Raw genomic sequence first — 5108 nt, forward strand, 5'->3', positions numbered from 1 at the left:
GTATGGGTTATTCAATTATTGCATGCTCCTCTTGTACCAGCAATGCTTTAATTGTTCGTTATAAGGCATATATCAAATCGCGCGCGAAAGTGCATCAAGTATGGCGGTTTGTTAAACTTGAACGAAGGTGAATTGAAGGGCGCTGTAAAAGACCTGGAAACGATAAAGCAGCCTGTAACGATGCTGAATTCATATCAGGCCTTGCTAAGAAGGGCATAGGTGATCGATGCTGCTACAATTGCACTTACCTGTAATACTGGTCATCTTACGGAGCACAAACCAACTACACATTTTTAACCATCTTTTTAAAAGTTCCGAAGCACACCTACGGTTAATCAACACGACTAAGAAACACTGCAGGACACACCAGCAAACTTGTTATAAAGTGAAATTTCTTCATGCAATGTTATGCAGCGAGAGCCACTGTGAACAATACGCACAGACCTCTGGTGACGCCCTGGTGCCCTGCTTGGGTGTGTTGCCGTGAATCCTGACGGCAATATATTTACCTGCATAATTCGTTATTATGACAAGAACCAGTCGTTTCGCAATACATTTAAATAGAATTTGTCGAGAAATAGCTTCATTTTCCTGCTTTGGGTATAAGGACAATACCATTGTTTTGGCAAAGCTTTTAGTCGATACGTCTTCTAATCCTCATGGCCCGACAGCCCTGCACTTTGTTCAATTGACGAGCACTTCTGGTTACCTGCTTGTCATCCATACGTAGATACCATGTGGCGTGATCACGCTCACTACAAGCCATATAATAAGGTTGCCAGCGCTTAGGCTCGGGATATTTGATTGATCGATATGTAGAGTTTAACGCCCCAAAACCACCATATTATTATGACAGACGCTGTAGTGGAGGGCTCCGGAAATTTTGACCACCTGAGGTTCTTTAACGTGCACCCAAATCTGAGCACACGGGCCTACAACATTTCCGCCTCCGTCGGAAATGCAGCCGCCACAGCCGGGATATGAACACGCGACCTGCGGGTCAGCAGCCGAGAACCTTGGCCACTAGACCACCGCGGCGGGGCTAGGCTCAGGATAAAATGAACGAAGAAGGGATAAAATAGTATATATTTTTAAACATAGCCCAAGAGTCGTTGCATTGATTCATTTATTATTGCTAAATTGCTTCATAAACACGAGACTGATCCCGGAGTGTGGAGAGGGGGCATAAAAGACAGCACTTCTACCTTACCAAAACAGCAAATGCCCTTATCCCTGCACCTCCTCGGCGTACCGCTGCACTTAGCGCGGTGGTGAAGCGCTGTGTGACTACACCAGATCAAAGAAACGGTAGAAAAAGCGAAAAGGAGTCAATAAAGCGCAGCAAAAAGTAGCACACAAAGTAAATCTCGTTAGCGATGTTTTACGAGCGTCGGTGAAGGCCTACGTACACACGTCAGCACAGTGGCATCACTGAGGCTTCAGTAATCCGACGAGCGGGGAATCTACATACGTGCGAGACACTTCCTCGGGTTTCCCAGCGTCTGAGCTGCCATTCGTTTGTTATCATCACTGGCTGGTTCTGGTCAACAGGCTGCCAGAGAAATAATTGTGTCGGATAAACTACGGTGAGTCAGCTGCAATACTATAGAATGCACATGCGCGGTGCTTTCTCCGGGCCGGGGATGCACAGTGAACACGATACATCGAACCATCTGGCCATACTGTGCAGCACTAGATTAAGTTTACTAGCATTTCACTGAACCTGTTTACCCAGCGCTGTATCAGATTGAGGCACGTGCAACCCGTACGCATCTTTTATCCCTTTTTATGATGCAGCATAAGATGCAGCTCTCGCTATTTCACGTGGACACTATCATTTGGATAACTCGTGTGTAAATGCACATTAGAAGATACAAAACGGTTTTTAGTAGGAGTAGTAGCAAACAGGAGCTCCTTGTTCCTGTTTTCTTGATACGTTTTCAGTTGGATCCTCGATACCTCGCCATGCATTTTGTTGCTGTGCTTTCATTTTTCCTAGTGCCTCAATAAAAAAAAATGGCCCGTATTTGCATATTTATCTGCAATTGTCGTCGAAAGGCGATAGTCTTGCGTGTGGAGAGAGCGAGCAAAATGTTTATTTGATGTTCTGCGCGAGAAAATCGGTGAGTTTTATTCTAGAAGCGCTGCGTTAGAGAGTCTCGATGCGTCCAGCGAAGTCTAGTGAGCGCGTCGAGGCACGTTAAACACGAGCGCCATCTGGCAGTTATCTTCGAAAACGAAAGAAGGCGTGCTTGCCCGAGGAGAAAGATGCGTGCCTTCCTCGGAGGCGATAATCAGTACAACGCAAAGCGACGGGCAGGTGCCACCACCATGTCGTCTTAAGAAAGCACTGAAACACTTTTTTTTTGAGCATCGCGTTGCACTCTCAGCGCAGCGTCATAAACACTGCGGTCCTTAGAATTACTCGTGTGTGTCATCTCCAGTGTAACGGCACTCATACAAATCATCAATGTGTTGTTATGGTGCTTGAGATATGCGCAATAATTACATTTTAATTGACAATCGCACAAGTATGAACGCTGAAACTTGAGCAATATTGGTGCGCGCTGAGGATAGGGTTGGGCGTTTGAGGTATCGTTTGGTCACGTTGGTGCCATAAGGAAGATCGTTACCGCAGCCAAACATACAAATGTACAGACAGACAGAAAGACCGACAGAGTGATCAAAACTTTGGCGTCAAAGGTCGTCAAGAATAACTGTGGTCTTTAAAATTGGCACTGTATCTGCATGTTACACTTCAAATGTCGCCGAAAGACGATAGGCTTGCGTCTTGAGAAAGTGAACAAAACATTTATTTGACGTTCTGCTCAAGAAAGTTGGTGAATAGTATTCTGGAGGTGTTGCGTTAGAGTGCTTTGAGCGTGCAGCGGAGGTGAGCGAGCGCGCCAAGTCACGTCACACGTGAGACATTAGAGCTACCTGGCAGTTATCTTGGAAAGCGAACTGCGCGGTGTGCGCGCGTCTCGGAGGCGATGAGGTGTAGAATGCAAGGCTACGTGTAGGTGCCACCACCGTGTCTTCTAATACCTGTGTCACACGGGCGCGCAAAAAGTCTTTTAAGTAAGCGGTCTTTTACGAAGTTGAAAGACTTTTAACAAAGAGGTGTTTGCGGCGCAGACACACGGCAGCAACGATCTCCTTTTAGTGTTTTCGTTCGAAGACGCTCACGAAAGCGTGGCGCTAGCAGTTAAAAGAGAAGCAATGAAAATTAAACGATGTATCATGATGTACAAATTAAAGACTTGTTGCACTGCTCGTTTCTTCAAATAAATTTAAGAATAAGAGATGAAGAAACACCAATGTGAAAGTTTTTTGCACTAGATAAGGAAGCATTCCCATAACTAGCGACGTGCACAAGTCCGTCTGGCACCACTGTGCTTTTATTAACCGTATTTGTTTTTCGCTGCTCTCGACTGCTCTCGACGCGTTATGGGCGACCGTACGGGAAAAAAAATTGCCCGCAGCTTCCCTCGGGGGAACACTGAGGAGGATGCGGAGCATATAATTGGTTAACGGTGTGTTAAAGTGCGACTTACTTGGGTCGATGGCTAAATTGGTTAACGTGGTTCTGAAATGGGGTGTTATATTGCGACTTACTTGGGTCGATGGCTAAATTGGTTAACGTGGTTGTAGGAGGGGGTGTTAAATGAGTGAACACATACACACGTATGCGAAAAGGCGGCGCTGGTCGAAGGGACGTCGATCATTGTGTTTGTGGATTCGTTGGAATTCATTTCACCGCGACCTTGGACGTCGACGCGCCGTACAAACCAACCGACGAGCGGCAACTGAGCGAGCGAGCGCCGACCTTGAGTATATATACAGCGCGACGGCGCATGCACTGTCAGCTGTCGAATGTTCGAGAAGGGGGAGAAGCGCAACGGCGCATGCGCGCGCGTCAGCTGCCGATGTTCTCGAAGCGCGACGGCGCATGCGCGCGCGTCAGCTGCTGATGTTCTAGAAGCGTGACGGCGCATGCGCGCTACATTATACAGCTAGCGAATGTTCGTGAAGAGAAGCGCACGCGGTGTGCAGAGGAGGAAGGGTGCACAGATGGTGGAGGAGTGAAGCGCACGCGGTGTGTAGAGGAGGAAGGGATGCACAGATGGTGGAAGAAGGAGGAGGAAGCTTGCGGACGGCGCCGCACTACAAGCCTCGTGTATTAGATGCTCCGCATCTAAAAAGCGAGGATCGCAGGCCTCACGGCCTGCCTTCTCGCTCTGGAAAGCGAGACAGACGCTGCAAAAGCCGCCAAGGAGAGGATAAAGCAGCGCAAGACCGAGCGTACCACGTGATACTGCCAACGCGTTGTAGCTGCTTACGAGAGTCGAAAAGGAAATAACCATTAAAAGAGTTCATTACACCTTCTGCGCGATATGAAATTTGTTTTTACAAAGAGGTTTGGTGACAGAAAAATGAGCATTCGCTCTTTTTTTCCCACCACTCGAAAATTGCTGGCGCCCACTGGTTTCGTAGCTACTCATTCGGAGCCGTAAAAGAGATCGATGAACGCCGTTTACGAAAAAGACCGCTTCGGAAAAGGAGTTCGCTCTGTGCCGTGTGTCTGCTGTCAGGAACTCCTTTTCGGAAAAAGACCGCTTATTTAAAAGACTTTAAGTGCCCGTGTGACAGGGGTATTAGCAAAGCGTTGGAAACACTTGTCTTTACGTGCAAGCGTTGCATGGTCAGCGCAGCGTGATAACCACTGCGGTCCTTAGAAGTACTTATGTATGGTTTTTCTAGTAAGGAGACACACATACAGAATATTGACGTGTTGGTATGGTGCCTCAGATATGCGCAATAATTGCTTTTTAGTTGACAATTGCAGAAGTATGAACGCTTAATCTTGTGCAATAATTGTGATGCGCTGCGGATGGGGCGAAGGTCCCCAAGAAAAACTATCGTCTTTTAAATGTTCTTCGGCAAAACCTATATCCACAGGGAATTTCACGGGCACCGGAATACATGGAGAGGGGTTGAAGAACGACGTCATGAAAGACATGTTAGGTGGTTTTAAGGGCTTCGTCACTTCAGAACCAAAATATTCACGCACAATAGTATGTGATAACTTTTGATGAATAGTGTTC

The sequence above is a fragment of the Rhipicephalus microplus genome, chromosome 7, assembly GCF_043290135.1.
Source record: "Rhipicephalus microplus isolate Deutch F79 chromosome 7, USDA_Rmic, whole genome shotgun sequence".
Classification (NCBI taxonomy): domain Eukaryota; kingdom Metazoa; phylum Arthropoda; class Arachnida; order Ixodida; family Ixodidae; genus Rhipicephalus; species Rhipicephalus microplus.